The sequence below is a fragment of the Helicoverpa armigera genome, chromosome 21 (genome assembly GCF_030705265.1).
Source record: "Helicoverpa armigera isolate CAAS_96S chromosome 21, ASM3070526v1, whole genome shotgun sequence".
Classification (NCBI taxonomy): domain Eukaryota; kingdom Metazoa; phylum Arthropoda; class Insecta; order Lepidoptera; family Noctuidae; genus Helicoverpa; species Helicoverpa armigera.
This window is the reverse complement of record NC_087140.1, coordinates 3,083,020-3,106,890: the sequence shown is the minus strand read 5'-3', so window position 1 is coordinate 3,106,890 and position 23,871 is coordinate 3,083,020. Positions and strand designations below refer to the sequence as shown.

Sequence of the window (23,871 nt, the reverse complement as noted above, 5' to 3'; positions counted from 1 at the left end):
TAAAAATCCTGATTTCAGATGAACATTAGAGATATATTTAGAATAGAACTTTTAACACGTGTGTTAGAATACGCTGGTCAGACCTTTTTATATCTATGAAGACAAAAAAATATTGTGATAATACCTAAGTAGGTGCTTTATTTGTTCTGTAAATACATATTTAATTGCAAATCACAGTTTCATAGCTGAATGAATTCGAGATTGGTAGACAGACCGTGACATTAATTGGATAACTAGGTACGACATATTTTTAATACTTTTTGTTTTTATTTTAAGTTTCTTTGCTGAATTTTGTCGACATTTCGTATTAGTTGCCAATTTAGCTTATTAGTTCTCTATTTGTTTTCTAAAACGCGCTAATCACTGATATTTCTGGACCGATTTGAAAATTATTTCAATACAATTTTTAGAGGATACCGATTTTTTTTTTACTTTTAATCCGGAAGCGCGATGGGGGAGGAGCTCTCACGAGACGCGCGTAAAATGGCTTCAAGTGGAACCTGGTTTTGTTACAAATTAATGAAAACACAAAACTTTAAAGGCAACTGAAACCGCAGAAAAAGCTTGTTCACGACATAAGTACTTCTCAGAAGTCACTTAGGAACAAAAAAATATAAATAAAAAACCTAGAATTTTAAATATATCGGAACCGGAATAGGAACTAAGTATAAGATGTATAATAATAAAAACAAGTACATAAGTAATTTTGTTGTATGTACTTACCGGTTTTAAGCACTACAGGTTATATAACTTATATGTACTTGTGTGAGTACATAAACATTTATGTACTCGAATGAGTACTTACATGGACCAAGTATTTTAATTGAGCTACCATTTCCTGTAGCAGTCAAAATTTATCATTCTAGGTCGAGCTGTTTTTGAGAAAAAATGGGAGGCACGTGTAAGAGTGTATTTCCGGGGAGATTTTTGTTGTTGTGTAAATGTTTTTTTTTTACAATGCCAATAGGAGGAGCTCATGGCTCAATTAAATACGTTAATATGCTGGTTAATATATGTCGATTAGCATAACGAAAAAAAAAATATGCTAAAATTAAAACAAATGCTTTTTCAAATAAAGTAAATAGAATAATACAAATGTGCGAGAATTAGAACACCACGTAAGAGTCAGTCATTATAAATAACTGAAATTCTCCCATTGAAAACTAAAGCACTGAATGGATTAGGTCATTTTTTTTACAATTCGCCATAGAATATCATACAGTATATGATATTGATATAGGAAAAGGCGTAGCATACAGGTGATGATGTTGATATTAATATCTACTAGCAGCGTGCAAAAAATCGTTCTACTCTTACTTTTTCTGGCTATGATCTCTATTAAAGAGCCATTTACTCCAAATAGGTATATAAAGAAAATATAAAATCTTAAACTGCAGTTCTGCAAATTAAGAGTCTATGCAACTATCACGATTTCGTGGTAATCCTGTTAAGAGTACTTCAAGGATAACGACTGTATCGTAAAAGTTTATTGTTTTATACCGATGTTAATTAACTAGTTCATTTATTTAGCCATTTAATTCTTGTTCAACGCGGTCTTACCTACGTCCCGAGGCAACTTCTCAAGACTCTAGCTAGACCATCTGTTCTCATTTAAGGAGATCAGACAGCTGCGCAGGACATATTATAGTGTACGAGCATTTGCGCAGACACAGGTGCACTCACTATTCCTTCACTCTCATAGCCCGATGGGACGGCAATCCGACACGACCGGAAAGAGATCAGGCGCAGGACCGACATTTACTTGCTCTCCGATGCTCGGGTGAATCAATCACCAACTTCCAGACTACGGGCTGCGTTGAGAAAGTTTAAGTAGACCCACATAGGGATTTCGGCCCGACCCGGGAATCGAACCCGAGACCTCGAGCAAAGCAGCCGCGCTTGCGACCACTAGACCAACGAGGCAGTCAACCATCTGTGTACCCATTTACAAAAATCAGTTGAGTCGTTTTGGCGTGAAAACCGGACAGACAGACACATGCATATCTACTGTAAAAAAAGGCTTTAGTATTCATATTTGTATCTAGATTTTTGAGGTTTTTAGTCTGTTTTTCATTACCTTTTTTACTCAAAGTTAGTTGAATTCAGCGTGGCGTGAGAAGCCTTGACTTAACTAATTATATAACGGCTATTAATGATTTATAATTAAAGGGAATTACATCATTGTGAGTTCATTGATTTATTATCTTTCAATTGGAATAATTAAAATTGTTTGTTTTGTGTGAAATCTATAAATCTTTGGCAAAGAACTAAGTTTGCTACAAATAGTCCTGGCAGAAGGGAAGACGTGGTAGAAGCTCCAAGGCTTGATTAGTTATCCCTAAATTTATATCTATCACCAGCTACAATACGCGCGCTGTCTCGTTGGTATAGTGAGTGCACTTGTGTCTGCGCAAACTCTTGTGCACTAGAACATTTCCTGCGCAGCTGGATGTACCTACCTGAGATCTCTGCTGCTATAAAACGACTGAGCTGTTTATTGTTTGTCCACCGTGCAGCACACTACGTTTGTACAACTAAAACTTTGACTTAAAGAAATTAATCGGCTCAGCCAATTTGATTTAAAAGTATAATACCAATTACAAATAGAGTGAAAGTAAAGGACACACATACCATCTTTAGTCTGTCCATTTGTAGATTACATACATACACCACGGTCGGCAAATTGTGCAACCTTTACTATTCACTGGTCGGTTGACCCTCTGATGTGCTCAATGCTTCGTACCCAAGGCTCTCCGACTCTTGAACCGTGGTGACATACTTTGAGCTAATATTAAAAACTCTTTAGGCCCAAGTTTACCAACAAAGTAAACGTCAGTTTTCTTATATCAACTGTATACAATGAATCTTCACATTGTCGTGGTGGCCTAGTGGGTAAAGAGCCATCCTCGAGTGCAACTTTTATTAGTTTGTATGTACTTTCTAAGTATATCTTGGAGTGTGTTTCGGATGGCACGTTAAACTGTAGGTCCCAGCTGTCATTGAACATCCTTGGCAGTCGTTACGGGTAGTCAGAAGCCAGTAAGTCTGACGCCAGTCTAACCAGGCGTAAGTATCGGGCTGCCCGGGTAACTAAATTTGAGGAGGTCAGAAAGTCAGTCAGTGAAGAGGTGAGTCGCTCCTTGTATAGCACTGGTACTCACCTGAATCCAGTTAGACTGGAAGCCGACCCTAACATAGTTGGGAAAACTCGGGAGATGACGATGACTACGGATTTTCACGCTTAATTTTCAAAATAAACAGTTGTTTTGAGAAAAACGGACGTTTACATAGTCGGTAAACTTGGGCCGTAGTAGTTAATAGTTTTTTTTATTAGTTATTTATATAATAGTTGGCTATTTATAGATTAACTGGCGGTTGTCTGCTGTATGGTTTATGGTAATTTTATGCGATGTTTTGTTTATCTAGTCTTACATTAATAATATGTATTGTGGTGAATTTGATTTTTTTAGGTAATTTGAAACTTGTGAGTTTGTAATCCAGTATTGAATTTGTGTAGTAAAACTTTCCTTTCGGATTTCATCCACTGGAGAATAACATCCCAGATATCTTCTTAGCCTTTTCCCAACAATCTTGGGATCGACTTCCAGTCTAACCTTACAATAACCTTTAGAAGAGAGTACTACAGCAATAGTTAATGGGCCCCACGTTTTTATTTTAGTCTAATATGACCGGGACCACCTACGTAGGTTGACAGGTAAGTAACTATTTTTTATTTTCTAGTTTTCAGTGCACATAAGATAAAACCGTTTAACTTAAAAGTTTTTTTACCGATTTTTTTTTCATAAACTAAGTCAAAAGTGTCCAATGCTCCCTATGGTAGGGAGGCTTGGACATACCATGTAATGTATAATTTGTAAATTTTTGCTCTTCTTCGTCAGTGAAAATTTGTGAGGTTATAAATGCGCGAAAAATCCTTTATAGAATCTTGTTTCAGGTACCGTTGCCAACTTGATCTAGAGACTATTATATTTAAAATGGTGTTTAAATAAAGTTCTAAGTGTTTTAAAGTGATTAAGTGCCTACCTTTAACGATGGCTAGAATGTTTTTGCTTAAATCTTTATTAGAAGAAGCTCATGCTTTAGATAATTTAGAAAAGCGTCAACAATCTGCTAGAATTCGTAGTTTATCTTTATTAACTCGCGATGATGACTATGTGAGCATATATAGATTGTCAAAGGAGCTAATTGACCAACTGGAGTCTGATTTACTGCCCCTGATAAAGCCCACAAAACGTCGAGGCAAAGGACTTACAACTCGTAAAAGTAAGTATTGACACAGTTTATAGTTGAAAAATTGTAATCAAGCACACAATAATAAGAAAAACACTTAGTTCTTAATAAGGAGTATTCCCTTTATGTGGTTTCCGCCAGCTGATATGTTTTCAAAGACTCTGTACTTCAGTTATAATATTGGTATTCTCTTAAGCATGAAAATAACCAAATTGGTCTCAATTTTGTTTTCACTAAATCCAGATAAAGTAGGTATTACATTTTTTATTGTATTTATTGTTTCACAGATACTATGTACTTTATCATTCTTGGCTAGTGGCAGTTACCAGAAGGTTATTAAAGAGGGCATCAGAACTTATTTATCGCAACCGTCTGCATCTCGTTGCATAAATGAAGTAGTGGAAGCTCTGAACAATCCGGCCGTAGTAAAAAAATATATAAGGTTTCCTCAAAATCAGCAAGAAAGGCAAATTGGCGCTGTCAGTATTTTTTTTCGTAGGGTAAGCATAGATTATATTCACAGCACGAATTTAGAGATTTCTGTTTATTTTATACTTAAAAGCTGCCTCAAATTCCTTACAATAACAAATTATAACTAAAACATCATATTTAGCTAAAATTCTGTGTCAAAACTGATAAAATTAAAAACTGATTAATCTCGGTTGACATTTTGTCGAGTGGGGAAGTCACTAGTACAGCATTGGTCGATGTCGAGCTCACTTCACTTCGCAAGTGATTAGGTGATGTTTACAGAATGCAAAATCAAGGTCGTTCTGAATCGAATGCGAAGTGAGAGTGAATAGCGAAGTGAAATGCGAGTTGTTGTTCCAATTTTATAGAATCGACGTGCAGGCAGGCCTTGGTTGGCCCCGCTGGGTTGCTGACAGTATTCTACTTGTGTAGCCCTTTCATTTGATACCCATATTGAGGGGGCTGTGCCATTTTGTGCCGGCGGCCATATTGGATTTAATTAAAGGTGTATACTTAAAAATTTGAATTACTAAATTTGATCCAAGAATAAATAATAAAACAAACGGGGTGAGCTAAATAAAACCGTTTAAATATCTCGTAATGTTGAAACTGAGTGTAATTTTTAGGAAAGCTCTTTATTATATCTAGCCGAATATAAGAAATGGCAATAAAAGTTGATAATGATCTGTAAAATCTGATTTTTTATGCAGTAAATTGTGAAAAAGTGCCCATCCCTCCCCTACCTCCCCTAAAGTATGAAATGACATTACGAATCGAAGTGAAATGCGAGTTGTTGATCGAGTTTTATAGAATCGCAGTACAGTACTAGGGTTTAAGTATATAGAGCGACTGCCTATCTGACCTCCTCAGCTTATTACCTATCAACCTGGGTAACCTCTTTGTAAAACTAGCTGCATCATCACCATTTATATACCATTTTATTTCGAACCAAAAAAAAACTTTTACTTTAAACTCTGAAAGCAGGCGTAGGTATGTTCATTAATCACAAGCAATACCGCAAAACAAATACTTATTTGTAATACCAATATTTGAAGTGCAACAGCATTCAATGCAATATTTGAGTGCAAGGTTCAAATGTACTACCGTCATGCGGTAGGAAATACCACAATTTAATGAATGAAAAATATAGTTCTTGTAATGTCATATTGATTGTAAGTATGGCGATTATCACACTGCCCCGCATGATGCAGCGTAGTGCGTGGATGCGTTTTTTTCCGTTGTATGGAAATATCTCCGTTTGTATGGAAAACACGCATAGTCCAACACACTGAAGATGCATCTACGCGCGTTCATGCGGATCACGCACATACATGCGGAGAAACATGCACCCCCGCGCGTAGGTGCGGGGCGAAACGCAAGGTATGGCACACTGATCCCGCAGTGACGCGCGTGATTTTGAATGGGCGTGACGTGTATATTTGAAAATGGAAGCCGCCGTGCGTGAATTTACAAAACGCACCTACGCGCGTGAGTGCGTGAAAAACCCGCACGATGATGCAGATCTGCACTCCCGCAGGAACGCGCGTAGGTGCGTCGACACGCAAGATGCAGCGTGATGCGGGGCAGTGTGAAGATCACCTAACCGTTCTAAGAAAATTAAAGCACAAATATTATGAAAATTAAATGGAAATTTTTGTCTTTTTATACACATAAGTATGATATGACACTTTTCCTCAATAGGTACCATTATAGGTACCCATTTACTATGATTCAAATTAATCAAATGTGTTTCGAACTTTTTTGCACTACTGCTTGTGTTACGTAAAAACCCAAAACAAAATAATACAAACAAAAAAATAAATGAAATCTATACGTCACTTAGCGGTGTTTACTTCTAAGAACATTGTAATCCTAACCTCCTATCCTCCGAGCTCCCAAACTATGTTGGGGTCGGCTTCCAGTCTAACCGGATTCAGCTGAGTACCAGTGCTTTACAAGAAGCGACTGCCTATCTGACTTCCTCAACCCAGTTACCCGGGCAACCCGATACCCCTTAGTTAGACTGGTGTCAGACTTACTGGCTTCTGACTACCCGTAACGACTGCCAAGGATGTTCAATGGCAGCCGGGACCTACAGTTTAACGTGCCATCCGAAACACAGTCCGAAGAACATTGTAAGTGATCAGGAAATATATGACGAGTATATGTAGGTAACTTGTGACGTCATGAATAAGCCGTTTATTACCTAGACTAGATCATTTTGTTTATTAGAAGCAATTTTATTGATTGTTGTTAATTAGTCTGAGAGTTAGTGCGTAGGTGATAATATTACTTCTGGATAGGTTATTGATGAAGTCGTTTTGTTTAGAAAGGCTCATGGCTAAGTTGGTCATTGGCTGATCTTGGATGGGTGTCCATACTTATACAGGAGGAAGAGCAAATCTGGTGATCATCCTGAGCGCCTGTGTGCCTAGGGGCGCTAGGCATCTTATTTCATTTCACTAAACAGTTGAAGTAGTAGCTAGTGTAACAAATGAAAGTGCTAAAAAATCCTGTCAAGATTCAAGACGTCAAATACATGAGCGTCGAAAAAAAGTGAAATTCCTGCTTGATATCTTAATAAAATATAAGTACGTCAACATTTACCGTTTCAATCCCAATGACGTAGTTTAAAGTGGTTAAAGCCACAAGGAAAGGAAGATCATACGATAACAGCAAAAAAGTTAAACATATTGCCAAAATTCTGAAGTGGGATAATCAAGAAAGTTTTTGTGTGATATCAAGTCAATATTTATTCACTAATCATGAACTTGAATGTGACGTAGAACAGTCCATTCATTCATAATAATAATAAACAAAGAAAAACCCAAGTGACTCATGACCGGTTGACATTTTATCAATGTGCATAAAGAATGCAGTACCACGGAGGAAGAAAAGATGGCGGAGATGCTGTATGGAAGGTAGGTCAGGCGCCTTCTTGTAGGTCAAGCAACGTACGGTAGGCGTGATCAAAATGATCAGTTACTATTAAAATAACGCGGCGTTCGGGTTCTTTGGGACAGCTGACAAAGATTGGTTTTCAATGATTGGCGGTTTTATTTTGAAAATAATGAGCGCGTCATAGATGGCGTATAAGGGCCAGCAACGTTCCTCCGAACACCCGCATTTTGGCGCGCTATTCTCTTAGGAGATTTTGCGTTATGTCATCTCCGCTAGTCATTTTGTTCTCCATGGCAGTATTAAACTATGGCCGATGGCCGGTACTTTTTTAATTCCCACAGACAAGCCAATTAAATGACCCAAGATTGTAAATATTCGTAGAATATATGTTCTCTGAATAAATTGGAGCATAGAGTGACGAAGCAAAATTAATTGCAGGTTGTGAATACTTTATTACTGGCTTCACTCACGACCTGGGAGAACCACTTCCCGAAATCGAGTAAAGAGTAGTCTGTCTTTTTTTGGACTACCTGTGTATCAAATTTCTTGTAAATCGGTTCAGAAGCTTCGTCCTGAAAGCACGAAAGACAGATTTATTTACTCGAATTATGTTTTCGTAAAGATGGTTGATATAAGTGTGGAAAGTGTAATCCTAAGTTCGATGCTCGCTTTTCCTTTGAAAAAATATTTCAGTGTTAAAAAGCACATTATTTGTCTAAGAAAGCTAGAGGCAAATTGGCAAATTTGGAGGTACAAAGGTTTCGCATAAAGTAACTTGCTCACATTGTATTTTAACATAAGTAATATATACCAACTAATAAATTACAGATAATGATATAATTATGGAACAATTTGCCATACGAATGGTTAAATGATAGCTTCCTACTGGCGATAAATTATCAGTGCTGTTGAACTGCTAACTAGTACTTTAATATTATGCTTTTTTCATTGTAAAGAGTAGTTAGTAGACTAAGAAAAAATATATTTCGAATCATATTTCGAAAGCTGTGAAATAGATAGGCAGCTACTTTCGAAGGGACGCGGATGAAACCGCTGGAGAAAGCTTCTTCGTAAATATTTGTAACTATGTTCAATATCCTTAATTTTCAGCCATGGAACCACTGAACTTCCTTCACCTCATTTTGGAGGCTTATTTTTAGCAGGTTTTGTTTTATGATGATACCAAAATTCGATTGTTATACAAGGAAACAAAATTGCATTTTGAGAAAAAAAAATGCACATGTATTTTATATAAAAACCAAAAAAAAATGCTACTTTGTTATCCTTATAGTCAGTTTTTAAGAAATTCGGAGCCTTATGTACAAGTAATAATCTCAGATAAGGTTATTTTATTGCAAGAAACCTGACTTTTCAATTTTTGTTTCACTGACAGCTGGGTTTTTACGCATTTTTCTCTTGACAGACTAACTGTTTATATCTTTTACAGATTAACTGTTTATATCTTTCTTAAGGGCGTTTACACTTTACGCCGATTTGACTTACCTACCTATTTCAACGAATGGCCGCTATATTGATGGGTGTGTAAGTCTCCAAAGAAAATCCATTTAGGACTAGTTCCGCGGCCATATGTTAACACCATAACAGTAGTTTTGGAAATTTCTGATTTTATAAAAATTGATAACTAATGTATTGCAAACTTCTTGTCTTCAATATTCACAGATAAATACCTAATTATCCGCTGTGTTTTTTGGTTGAATCGAAACGAATCGAATCTAGACCGATTTTATATAACAGGGTGTCGAAAACAATCTATTATTTATCAATAACATCTTTGCTGCATAATGAATTAGATTATTTTAAATCAAATTCTTAGATCATAATAATTCTGCCTAGTTCTAGAAATTGCTAGCCGGCTTTAGAATTTATGACTCTAGTGGGGCACAAAGTAGAGTAGTACTAAAAATAGTACATAATGAGTTTTTTATAGGTAAGCATACATGTATATATTAAATGTCATCATTGAAAAGAATTTATTTATTTATTAGCATAATTAGGTGTAGTTATTATTGTTGAAGATATTGATTGCAATAATTAGCACACTAACCTTCCTAGTTTAACCGATAAACTTGACTTTTTATGACGCAAAAGCTATTTAAAACTTTAATTGTGATAGTGAATAAATAAGCAAGTACTCATATTTCCTTTTGTTGTTGTTTCGTATTTTCATGCGGTCCCACGTCCCTTGGTTAATAACTACTAGGTACTAAGAATTTATTCTATTACAATTTTTTTTTTAAATCTGGCTTATGAGTCCTTTTTTTAACGACGTCAAATATCATCAAATGACCCCTCCCGCTGTGGGTTAGCAGCGGTGAGGGAGTGTTAGACTCTTACTGACTAATAACCTTCGTGTTCCGTCGTAGGCCTTTTATGTACCAGGGCCGCGGTACCTCTTTCGAACAATCCCGCACAAAGTCTTCAGCTAAATGTAATATCCGAATCCACTGTGGCATAGTGCCTAGTAGGATTTACACCTTATAAATTGGATTTTTTGCGATGGATTCTGGGAATCATCGAGATGAATTGAGTAGACATTAGAATATTTTCAGTATATTTTCTTTAAATAGGGTGCTGGCTGTCGTGGGGTCCAAATGCCAGCACCCTATTTAAAGATCTTTCTAGGCGGCTAGTTGACGCTACTCGAGGCCAAAAGGCTGGCTATTACCTCGGACAAAGGATCAGCATGGCGATCCAACGAGATAATAAATTGACATCACCTAGTAATTAAGTAAATAAAATCAAAAAGCTTTATGTATTTGAATAAACATATAATTTGGTTTCCTGATGAATTGATAAATGTAATATAGACTAAAGAGTCGTGTTAACACGCGGAAACATATGTTCATTAAGTAAATATAACATTACTATCTGCATATTTTTAAGAAGCTTAATTTTTGGATTTTCATGGCATAGGTTCGGGCTCGCTTCTTGTAAAACACTGGAATTCAGCTGCACCTGGTTAGATTGGAAGCCGAAATACAGTTGGGAAAATTCTTTTAAACATAGGTACTGAAACTGATGGCTGAGCTTTAAATTTTTTATAACGTTCTATAGATTGAAGAAAGAAACTTTAGGAACAAGCTGGGTGTTTCGGAAGCTTCATTTGACATGTTTAAAACTATTCCATGAACTAGTAAACAATCTTTCGATTTTATGTTAATTTTAAATTGATGTTCGTGTCTTTTACGTTTATCAAGCTTCACCAGACTAATAGAAAGAATTAATAAGAAGTAATTTACGTCACCAGAGATATCTGAAGAATATGTATGACGTTCTGATAGCTTTTGTATAGAAAATACGTCAAACTGATTGGAAAATTAGCTCTTAAGTACTTTGTTGTTAATCACCAAAATCAGATCAAGTTTTTCTGATATCTTTAAATCAGCCAACGGACAAAGAAAAGTTTCTTGATATAGGCAGAAATAAAAGCTTTTAATCCTAATGATAATCCGGTAATTAAATTAACTATTTCAATTTTTAATTTGATTAACTTAATCGAATTATTATAATAATTCGGTGATCAATTATTTACATTTTGAATTTGACAATGAGTTGACACCTGACACTTTTTGAATATGACGTATGTACCTGTGTAATTAAAATTCACGACCTTTCCTAATTTAATTAGTGTTTGTTCCGATACTGCAGTTCCTGTTTATTTTGTAAATAAGTTTTCAATATCGACTTGTAATGACGTTGAAAGACTATAGTGGGTGGTCGACCTACAAACGGTTCCACCCTATATTTTTTACTATTATATTTCACTATTTTGCGCGGCAAAAAGAGCCTAGACTGTGAAAAACGAAAACAGAGTAGGTGGTACCACGGTTTTTTTGGAGGAAACTATCAAAAGACCCCTCCCGCTGTGGGTTAGCAGCATGAGGGAGTGTCAGGCTCTTACTGACTGAAACCCTTTAAGCCCTTTATGTTCGAAGACCGCGGTAACTCTTTCGAACGAACACGCATCCCGTGCAAACTACTTTCTGTGCTCGGACAAAAACCCTAACTCGCGAGGTGGGCTTTTCGTCTAAGCTACTTTTTACTCAGATGCTTGAATTATTTAACAAGATACGCAGGTGGACCAGCGAACTTAAGCTAGTTCACACAGACAAAGATTAGCGGCTTCGCCCGAAGGCTTACAAACAAGTTAGCTAAAACATTAACAGGGAAGTACAAGTATTGCTAAACACCCAGTAATACTAGTTCCAGTACCGAACAAACAAGCTAGTATTCCATCTGAATCTAAATAAAAATAACACAAAAAATACTTAATTGATCTTTACTGTAACAAAAAGTTTTGTCTGTCAGTCTACTCGAACTTAAATACTACTGAATGGATTTTCATGCGGTTTTCAGTGATAGACAGCATGATACGTTAGGAAGGCTTAGATACCTGTATGGTTATGACCTGGAAGAAATCATTTTGTATTTTTACCCGACTGCTAAGAAGGGCACTTTATCTCCTTAGAACTCTTTAAGTGATACATTATGGTAAGTACTTTTTATCCACTAGAGAACTTTTGAGAAGCTTTAGAAAATAGCTCTAGAAGTAATGGGTAGGAAGAAGATGATGATTTTTGTATCCTTTCATCGTAAAGTAGCTAAAGCAAAGATGAAATTGTTTCGTGGGTTATACTTCGCGGGAGAAGCCGCGGGAAAAGTTTGTATGTTTATATATTTTTTTCTTGAATGCACACCTTGTTTAGCAATTAAGTGGCAATGACTTAACTAGTTTATTTATCTCAGAAGCTTCAATTAATTTAATTAGAATAATGTAAAGATTACATTATTTCCTACTTATGTATGTGTCGTGTCTTATGTAACTTTTGCACGTGGACTTACTCGACGCTTATATTGAGTTTTTTTTTGTGTAATCAGAACACATCTCATATTAAATCTTTTTTGTATAGTCAGATTATTGATTCAAGAAAAAAAGTGACACCGTCATCAGTCTTTTCAGACTTCTCCACCACCAGACTTTTTTCATCAGTAGGTACATCTTAGGTATGAAATTTGTAATTACACAAAAATCCCAGGTACGTAGATTCTTATTCCTCCTGCCCTGTTCCCAATTTTATTAGGGGTCGGCGTAATATGTCATCCTCTTCCATTTTTCCCTGGCACTCGTCATACTGACACTCACTCCCTTCCTATTCATGTCATCTTTCAGGCAATCCATCCATCTTTCTTAGGTCTTCTTTTTAGGTCTTCCAGGTACCTAGATCAATTTTTCAAAATAAATTATTGGGGAAATAGATGCACCAGCAAAATAAGAGGGCTCCTGTAAGATGAGATTTCTAAATGTCATTCATCCTCCGAGCCTTTTTCCCAACTATGTTGGGGTCGGCTTCCCGTCTAACCTGATGTAGCTGATTACCAGTGCTTTACAAGGGATTTCCGAATAGAGTCAGACTTTTTTTAGAAAGGTCTCATAAACAGACATAACAGCATAAAATTTATATCGATATCATTAAATAAATGAATTAGATTACATAGTTACAGAAGAAGCTGACATTATTTTGCTTTATTGAGAAATTAAAATTATAATGAGTCGGTCAAGATCAGGAAATCAGATTTATTTCAATAATGTTATGCCGTGGGAAATTTCTCGAAGTGCTTTTAATAAATAGTGCTTTAAAACTCTTTAATAAATAAATAATTTTGTTTACTGAATGAAATATACATTGCGAATGTAATTATGAATAATCATTGCTTAATGTGTTAAACTATTCCGTGTAGAAACAAAATGCGTTCTCTATGGTGTGAACGGATTGACATATTTGGCATAGAGACAGGATTAGAATGGAAACGGAGACAGAAATTTTTTAGGTATCTGGTCACGGGATGCATGTACGCTAAAAATGTCGTCCAGCCTTTGGCCTATTTAGCCATAAAAAGAAGTGCTTGCTTGATACAGCAACACTGCCATAATCATTCGACGTAGATGCTCTGTAGCCGAATATGATGATAATAGCTACGGGATGGAATTCCCCCGAAACTTTTAGAAGAGGTGAAATTGAATTATTGTATAACTTAATTTTAGTTTGTCAACAACATTTTATGTCGTATAGATTTTACAAATGCCGTGTACCTGGCAAAATACTGGTCCACTAAAATATACGTCTAATTGCACGCATTATATTATATGTGAAAATTCACAAAGAAAACGAGAAGAGAGAGGGAGAAAGAGAGATGTCAGTGACACCATTGGAGTGCAAGCATCATACTGCAGATTTAGATCGACCGTTGCACTCATCTCGTGCAATTGTTTGAAATGCGGTCAGAATCATTTGTGGGAAGGGACTTGAGAGAATTTAATATACAAGATTTTTTTACGAAAATTATCTTAGAATTTGTTGCTTGGAAGTTTATTACGCCACTTCTTCTTCCCAGCAAAAAAGGACAAAGGAAGTGGTGAAGGGCGGGCGTTTTGAGAGCTGTTTATTTGTAAATTGTTGACGTTCAAAAAGTGCTGTTTTGCGACCAAGTTTAAAAAAATGATATTCAATTTTGATCGGCAAAAGTATCAGTCGCCAATAATTTTGAACTGACCTTTCAAGACCAAAACTTAGTTCTGAAAAAACCTTTTTGTACCTTCCGAAACACTTTTCATATTTAAAAATTTTTATTTTATTTATACAACAACATTTAAAATTAACAACAAATCTCAACAAAAAGGGGGCCGTCTCAAACCGCGTATAGATAGTTCAACTCAGATTTGCGCGCGGCCCTATGTGTGCGTCGGCTTGTAAATATACAACTTTCATTTGTGTGACAGTGACGTCGTCCGAGCATGACGTGTTCTTATCACTTTTTGTTATGGGTACAGTCGTTTACGAAAATACTAGTTATTCACGGAGAAATTATTAAGGAGTCAGATAAAGCGTTTCAAAAAAGAAAACAACATTCAAAGCTTTTTATTATTAAATATAGGTTTTCATTATTTTCTCATACGTCTTTTCAAATTGACATTGATAGTATCTAAGAATTAAATACTCCTTAAGTACATAGTTTCTAGCTCGGGGTACGCGGACAATAAATAAAAGTGTGGACTAAGAATGTAAAAAGAGGTACAATCTAGTATAATAATGTAAACAAAATGTGTGGGGAATTTTAAAAAATTATATTGCTTCGCATAATGTGGACCAACATAACAAAATAATGAAACTCATAAATGAACGTTTAAGTCAAATTGATGAAGGGATGTGGCGTAATACTTGTCGACATGTAAAAAAGAACAAAGAAGAATACTATAGACATTTTGACATGGAAACAGAATTTATAATTCACCTTGGAGAGTAGCAAATCCGAAAATTTATCATTTGATTTTTCAAACAGCGATTCATAATCATTAAAAATAAATAAACATTAAATTACGTAGTAACCGTTTTTCTTTAAACACCCGTATACAACCCCTAAATAACTGTATTGTCCCCGACTGTACCTCTTGTCACGCACACAAAGTCACTGTATATGTACAAGGGTTACCCACACATAAGGCCGCGCGCACGACTGAGTTGAACTTACTATACTTCTCTCCAACCGAGCGCTTAACACAAGGACTATATAAATTGGCAGTCTCGCAATGCGCTGGCAGTCCGACCATTGCCCGTACCATGTGCATAGACTTGCAATAAAAAAAAACAACGTTGACAGTTCGAAACATTCGCGCGGGAAAATTGACGTGTGTGACTTTTCGGGATTTTTAAATTTTTGTAAACTTTAGTGAAAGATTGTGTGGGTGTTTTGAGTTTTTTTCTGTCGTGTTGCAGTGTGTATTTTTTTGAAAATTTTCTGTAAGTATTTATTTTTAATTTTTCTTGGTTTTTTATATCAATAACAGTTTTTTTTATATGGGAAACTATAATACATTATACACTTACTTACTATCAAAACTGAAATTAATATACACTAATAATAATAACTAAAAAAATCGCATCAAATACCTCCTCATCGCCGTAATAAATTATTTTTTCTATCAATAAATATTTATTTTATTAATAAATAAGTTTATTTTTAGGTCATGTAAATATGTACAAATATTTTAATAGATCTTTTTTATCAATCGAAAATATAAAGTGCATCGTTGCAAATTCAAAAAATTGATTGACGAAAAATAATTATAAAGTATTCTAAATTCAAATCCATAATTGCATCTTACTTACATAAAATAAATAAATAAATAATAATAAGCAAATATCATAAAATGAATGAGATTGCCAACGAGATAAAACAAATGTTGTTTTATCTAATATTAATTACAGAATTATTTAAATTAAAGCTTTTAGGCAGGTTTATCAATTAATAATGCAATTTTGTTGCCATGCATATTCAGTTAAATTCAAAATATGATACGAGTAAGTATATCGATAATTCAATATACCTACAGATGTCTAGCTGTTTTCCCGCGGTGAAAACCCACATCCCGGGGGAACTTCTTCCCGTACCGGGATAAAATATAATGTTCCCCGGGGATAAATTCGAATCGGTTCAGTACTTTCAGAGTCTTTAGGATACAAACAAACAAACAAAAAAAAATCCTCTTTATTTACTCTTTATTTATTTGTATAGAATACAGGAAATCTAATAGATCTTCGGCAGTTAGATTGCAAAAGATACATACTAATCATAAAAAAACCTTGATTTTTACAGATCATGCTTGAAAAAACAATTAAGTTCTGTCAATATGTACTTCCGAGACAAAATAAATAAAAATAAGCAATCAATAATAACTGATTTGCATAAATCATTATTAATATTATAAACGGGAAAGTAGCTCTGTCTGTCCGTTTCAAAAAATAGAAAAACTACTGAACCGATTTTAATGACATTTGGTACACAGGCCATTTATAGCCTGAGAAAGAACTTAGACTACTTTTTATCCTGGTGCGAGAAGTCGTTTTCTAGGGAAAGAAACTGGTAGAGCAGCTAGAGTAAATGGGATTTCTTTGTACAAAGTTATTATTCTCCGAAACTGCTGAACTCATTCTGAATATATGTACCATTAAGATGACACCATATTCCCGAGAGAAAGTTACCAAGCCGCTTTATGTGTAAAATGTATGAAAAAATAAACAGACCTGTATCAATAAATATAGCTAGCGTGTTACTGAAGCTTTATTAGGAAACCCGAAAGATAAGGTTAAATATATTTTTGTTAACAACAAAAACTGCAAAATTGCGAAATCGATTAAATAACTGGCAATATGAATTCTCGTAAACAACATTTCGAAATAAAAACATGATTTATATTATATTTCGTATATATTGAAATATTAATAACTCTGTCAATGTAATTGGTTTTGCAATTTGTTTATTTCAATTTTACATATTTTTTTTCTGTGCACATTGTGTGATTGTGCACAATTCCTGCGTCCTTTTAAAAGTTTTAAATTTATTTCTATGCAAAGTTATAATAATTAACGATCTATAGATGAGTATTCGTTTCGTAAAACCGTTTTCCCGCGTTTTTATTATACCAGCGTCAAAATATAGTCTACCTATGTTAATCGGGGAGAGTGTAGCTTTCCAACAGTGAAATAATTTTTAAAATCAGTCGTGTACTTTTTGGGTTTATCCATAACAAACAAAAATACATGTCTTTCTGGTGTTTTTTTTTTTTATCCCTATAAAGCGATATCTTTAATACGAACTCAATATTTAACTCCAATATAGTACTAGAATTTATTAAAGGAACCTTGTGCACACACAATTCTAAGTTGAAACTACATTTATATGACAGCATCAAATTAATAAGGATGACAGCAACGTGGAGCGACGCGAGCGCACATAATTTTATCACCTACGCCAAGCAGTTGCATTTTTGAAAAAAAAGCAGTCGCTGTATTAAAGATAATAACCAGTTATTTTCTAGACGAAAAATTATAGTCTAAAATTCTGGTAATTCTAGTTTTTGGGGATTAACATTCTAGAAATTATTAGGAATACTGACTTTTGATATTTTCTATTTTATTGTTAGTAGGTATCTGTTTCAAAATGCATAATGGATTTAGTTTTTTCCTCATAACATAAGATAGCTGTATATATTATCTATAGTTATTGTCAGTATTCTAATTTTGACCAATCTGTGCCATACAAATAAACATGAGTAAAAGTTTCTTTTTGTTTTTGATTTGAACAATACTTATCCTCACTTTGTTTGCAGTATTTTCGATTAACCTACTTTGTTTTTAAAATGCAGTATTTTCGATCTATCAAAATCTATGAATTTCAGTTTCTTATTTAAAGATGCTCAAAAAACTCGACGAATTCAAATCATAATAGCTACATTGTAGTTTTATGAGTTTTGAGTATCGCGTCTATAAAGTATACATGTTATGGACCATGTGATTAATTCGGGCATTATTTATAATGCCCGAGCATTATGCATAATGTCTAGCTTTATTGGGCCAAGTGATTAATAACTATCTTAACTTCATTATTTATCACATTGTACGGGCATTATTAATAGGGGTTAAAGTATGAAATTGCCGATTTGTACTGAAAACCTAAATTGTATTTTTTTTTAATTTTTAACAAACTTATTTAATCAAAATAGTTGCCATTATTATCTATACATTGCGGTCATCTAATAAGAAGGTCATTTAGGCCTTTACGATAGAACTCTGAGGATCTAGACTGCACAAACAGTGTGAAAGAATTTTGTTCTGCCTCCTGGGAAGAAACTTCTTGTGACGTAGATAATTGTCCAAATCACAAAAAAAAATGGTCGTCCGTTAGAGCAAGGTCTGGCGAATATGGAGGAAGACGAATAGTTTCCAACTGCAGTTCCTGAAGAGTTAAAACGGTTTATTTTGCTGTATGAGGCCTCGCGTTGTCATGGAGCAATAGCGGTGAAGGTCGATTCATGAGTCGTGGCTGTTTTACTGCTAATTTTTCAACATTATTCGGTGTTCGGCTGGGTATCTGGGTAGTTTGACTAGGATCGGCGTTCACCGTCTCTCTTAATTTCTCGTTAATCACCTGTCAGGCGGTCTTTCTCATGGCTCGTTCTTCAAGTCGAAGTTTCCACCACGAAAGCGTTTAATCCAAAATCGCACGGCGCGTTCTTTAGCAGACACCTCTTCAAATGCAGCATTGATATTGCGGGCTGTTTCTGCCGTTCAATCCCGCGTCGGAACTCATATTCAAAAATTACTCAAATTTTCGCAGTATCCATCTTTCTTGTTTAAGTTGAATAACAAAAACAATTGAACATCGATAATCAAATGTTTCACATTTTTTAAAAGAAGAACATCACAGAAACCACGTGAAAAAAGTTCCATTCGAAAACCTCAAACCATGAAGACTCTATGGCAATTCAAAAACCTACTAGAATAAAACGGCAATTTCATACTTTAACCCCTAATATATTGCTACATGATAGTTGGGCAATTTGATAATAAAGCTATATTTTATGCGGTGCGAGGGTGGCAATTGTTCTAATAAATAAATCCTGTTACTTGCTACATATTTTATGATTATTGTTTTAAATTATATGTTCTATTTTAATGGAAAGTTACAAATCTAGCCACAAAATTATTAATTGGGCAATTGTCATCTGATTTACTTACTCGGCCTCGTTTTTTTTATCTCATTTTTCTTGGCTCGTTTTTTTATGGTCGAATTTAATTTGGATTCAAAACATTGTATTAAAAATTGAACTTAGTGACGAAAACGAATGGCTGCAAAACCGACTCCACGTAGCCTTGTCTGCCCTACCCCTAGAGTGCAATTCAAAACCGCGTAGGCGCGGAGGGGCGAGGCGGCCTGCGAGGTGAGGCGCAGGTAGTTGAAACGCTCGCCACCGCGGCTGAGGCTGGCCGGCGGAGCCGGCCAGCAAGCCGAAGCTGCGGTGGTGAGCGTGAAAACCATCTGCGACGATAAGCTCGCATGGGACCGCCGGAGCCCTGCAGCGCCGGAGCCGTGACAGAAGCCATGCTTGCTGCATGTTGCATGCTTACTTCCATGCTGGGTCAATTAATATGGGATGTGTTATGTTAAAAAAGTGAAATTAAATATGTTTGTATTACTTTGCCCAAAAGGTCACGGGCAATATGTATAGTGCCCGGTCAATTTGATTATTTGAATAATTATTATCAAATTGCACTCTCATATTGGGCATTTTTCATAATCACCGGGCATTATGTATACTGCCCAATTTATCACTTGGTCCATAACATACACACGACAATCGTTTGTTTCAGTTAATTTTCTTTCAAAACTGTATTTAATTTATAACCGTTTCCGCTTCAATTACAAATACGGAACTAACGAACCATTCCAAAAAAAGGACCTAGTTCTAAGATTTGGTACGAACTTTCATTTTTCAGCGGGTTTTTACCATATTTCAGTCAAGTCATACTAACTTAGTGATTGTAAATGAATGACTCAATTACTTAGAATATAACTAAACTGACTTGTTAGGAAATAGGTATTTAACCGGACCAGTGTTTATATAAATATATGTAATTAAATAAATAAGTCTACACAAGATATAGCTTATTTAAACGCTACTTACTGACGTCAATCTTTGGGAAAATAGTATGTGGTCAAAATTGCAAATTGCAGTTTTTTTTTGTTTGGCTCCTAAAAGCCCACTTTTTTACGATTAGAAGCTAGTTTTTCCCAAATTAGATAGGTATTCGTAAGACAAAAATATTGTTGTCTAGATTTAATGTTGAATCTAGGTATCTAGTGTTTAAAAAAACTAGCATCAAAAATCCGTTGCGTAGTTTTAAAGATTTATGTAGAGGCGATGTTTTTTCAAACAGTCAAACAAATTAGAATGATCGTTAAGGTTTCTTACTGTTTAATTATTTTTCAACGGTTTTTCTCAGTTTATATGTATTGAACGTAGGAAAGGATGGTACACGTAAAAATAGGTTTACTGTTCATATTTTTTTTAACCAACATCCCAAAAAGGAGGATGTTCTCATTTCACATATGTATTTGTATTTTTTTTTGTGGTTAGTTCAAGCATATTTCCGTCATTTTACCTACCGATCTGAACAATTATTTATTTGCTCGATGGAGAAATAAACATAGAGCTGACTGAGTCCTCAAGGCAACGAATTCTAGGCCGATGCACCTAACTGGTTTTTTGTTTGCTTTTTATTTTTTTATTCTACTTTTTGCGCATATGTTATAAAAAAATGTACGAAGGCGGACTTAATGCCTTGTACCAGTCAACTTTTACACGGAGGAGAAATGTCATGCTTTTTAGAGTTTTTAGAAGTCGTTTTTTTGGACATTTTTTTTTAACATTACACAGCCACAGAATTGGCAAGTACCAGCATCTTTTAGATTGGCCGTGAATGCCATACCTAGAGATAAAAAGATTTTTTTCGCTCAAATGCAATCTACCTCTATTTAGCTCACCTGTAGTGCATCTAAATGAATTTATAGGGACGCATACAATTGACAAATGGCTGGGGAGCGTCCCCGGATAAGCCGGTACACACTGCGGATCTAGTCATTTAGTTAAACGCTGCGTAAAACGTGGATTGTGTAGGATGGCCTTTATAATTAATGTTCAACATAATTTTATGTTCCTTTCGGTTGTTTGAAAGCCATTTTTTACGTGAAATAAAATAGTTTAGCGAAATCAGTTCAATTCTGCTTTTCGTCGTTCTTACCAAAAATTTTTGACATGATTAACTCAGTTTGTCTTTGGCGTCCTTCTGCTGGGTACAGGCCTCCTCTCACGCAGAGTAAGATTGAGTGTTAATCACCACGCTTGCTCAATGCGGGTTGACAGAGGATAACGGATACTAATTATATCCAAATTCGTGCAGTTATTTCAACCAGGACACCAATTACATATTTCCTGACAACAATCAAATCAACAGAATCTATCAATTGATTTGTCACGAACGCTAATCTTACCGGCAGACGGCAGACTAAACAGTCGGCCAACAGTTGCCCAGACAGTCGGCAAAAATAATTAAAATATTTTTTTACAACAAAATCTTGATTCCAATCAAAGTTTTCAGTCGGGCTGATATGGGCTAAATCTTACATATTATATAAAAGAAAGTCGTGTTATCATCCTGCCAGTCCTTTTCCCAACTATGTTGGGGTCAGCTTCCAGTCTAACCGGATGTAGCTGAGTACCAGTGCTTTACAAGGAGCGACTGCGCTATCTGACTTCCTGAACCCGTTACCCGGGCAACCCAATACCCCTTGGATAGACTTGGTTTGGTCTTTTTAAAAGAAAGTCGTGTTAGTTACACATTTTATAACTCAAGAATGGCTGACCCGTTTAAGCTGAAAATTAGAGGGGAAATAGCTTAGACCTTGAAGGAGGACATAGGATTTTTGTCACCATCCAGGACGCAGGAAGCTAGTAAGTATATTTGTAATATGCGTACTTCATTATCACATTGATTTACGAGCCCAAACAAACTATCGGCCGACTAAAAGTTTGCTGTTTGCATTAGCTCTATAGTACATCTGTCCCTTTAAGGACATGTCGTGACAGACATCTGCTAACAATGGCTTTAAACTCACAATACCTCGCCTTGAAGTCGGGTAACTTCGGAAGTGAGTGGCGAAGCAAGGTTTTCGGCAATTACAAACTCATTTGGGTCAGAACGTACCAATTTATCATGACCTCCCATCACATACTATTTGTTCCACTTAATAGATCTTTGAAAATTGGTCGTATTAAACGTAACTATTTTACGTTGACCTCTGTATACAAATGTAATGCTTAAGTTAGGAGTTCAAGTTATATTGGTTGTGTAAAAATGGAGTATATTGTTGTTTTAACGTGTAGATTTTAACAAGATAATTCTGTTAATTGATTGTTAATCAGTGTTGCTTTTGTTGTTTTTTGAATTACATGTTTTTTAAGTGTTATGTAACAAGGTTATTTTTGTAACTGTATTCTATTTTTAATAGACTCATTTCTAATACTTTATTTTCTGATCAATTAACTACATTTTAATATAGAGGTAAGTTGCATTTTTTAGAGAATGGTGTCTGATTAAGGTCACGATCGAGTTGACGCTCTGTTAAAAAAAAACATTATGTGTAATCCTTTTTTGACTTTTTAAAACTTTATCGGTTAAAACGTCAAAGTTAATAAATGAGGATATTTTTGATACAATATACTTATAATTTATTTTAGTTTCTCCGTTGAAGGTGAATCACAGCTTTTTAAATGTAGGGATCATTGTCCTGTTTGAGGAAGAAATTTCAGATAAGTCCACTTGATTTTTTTGTGGTAAAACCCATTATCAATCAGGGATAATATAGTAGAAGTTCCTTTTTACATAAACTGGTTTTGTAAAGCTGTAGAGTTATTTTAAATATATACCGTCTTACCACAAAAACTTTTAAACGTCAGTTTATGCCTTGTCTAAAAAAATGACAAATTATGACGTTGACATATGGTTCATTTTGCAGCCAAAATTTTATTAGACAAGTGTAAAACAGGGTTTAAAGTTTTGTAGTAAGGCCAATAATGTCAGGACACCTTTTCACACACGGTCGGTTAGCTCCATGCTAAGTTATTCATTTACTTGTGTTATGGGTGCTAACACAACTGATAAATTACATATATATACCTACATATTTATAAATACATATTATTTGTATGTTTGTTTGCTTGAACGCGCTTTTCTCTGAAAGTACTAACTCCGAAGTATTTGAGAAATTGTAACAGTGTTAAATAGCCCATTTACTTATCGACTATCTATCCGGTAGCTTGAAGTAATTCCTTCTTCGATGAATAAGTCTATCTAACACTGAAATATTTTTTCAAATCGGACCAGTAGTTCCCAAGATACACGTGTATGTATAACCAAACGCCATAGCTTATAATAATTGTACGAATTTGAAGATAGGTATTTCACGTATTTCCTTGTCTGGGTTTTCTAAAAAATATTTTATTGATTGCCAAGTGAAAAAACTTAGGTATACAAAAGAAATCTTATTTTTTGTTTTGACAGTGAATCAAGTTTGTATTAGAGTACGCGCACACTACAAATTTTAAGTCGGTCGATAGTTTGTTTGGGCTCATACTCAGTATGAAGATGAATGGTATATTACAAAGATCGGGGATATTTAGCAGAATCAAACCGACTGAAAACTTTGATAGGAATCAATTTCTTCTTAATAATTATAATTGCTTCTTAAAAAAAAATAATTTATAACCATCAGGTCAACTTTAGACCGACTGATTAGTATGTGTGGAAAGAGATATGCTTTTTAGGAAATTTT

General features: G+C 35.0%; 1 protein-coding gene across 1 annotated transcript in view; it reads left to right on the top strand.

The window, feature by feature from the left end:
- Positions 1–15,241: 15,241 nt before the first annotated feature.
- The window catches only part of LOC135118379 (beta-alanyl-bioamine nonribosomal peptide synthetase ebony-like), a 48,495-nt gene continuing 39,865 nt past the window's right edge, over positions 15,242–23,871 (top strand). Inside the window, exon 1 of the mRNA XM_064040223.1 lies at positions 15,242–15,440. The gene's annotated coding sequence lies outside the window, so the exon portion shown is untranslated. The remainder of the gene's footprint in view (positions 15,441–23,871) is intronic.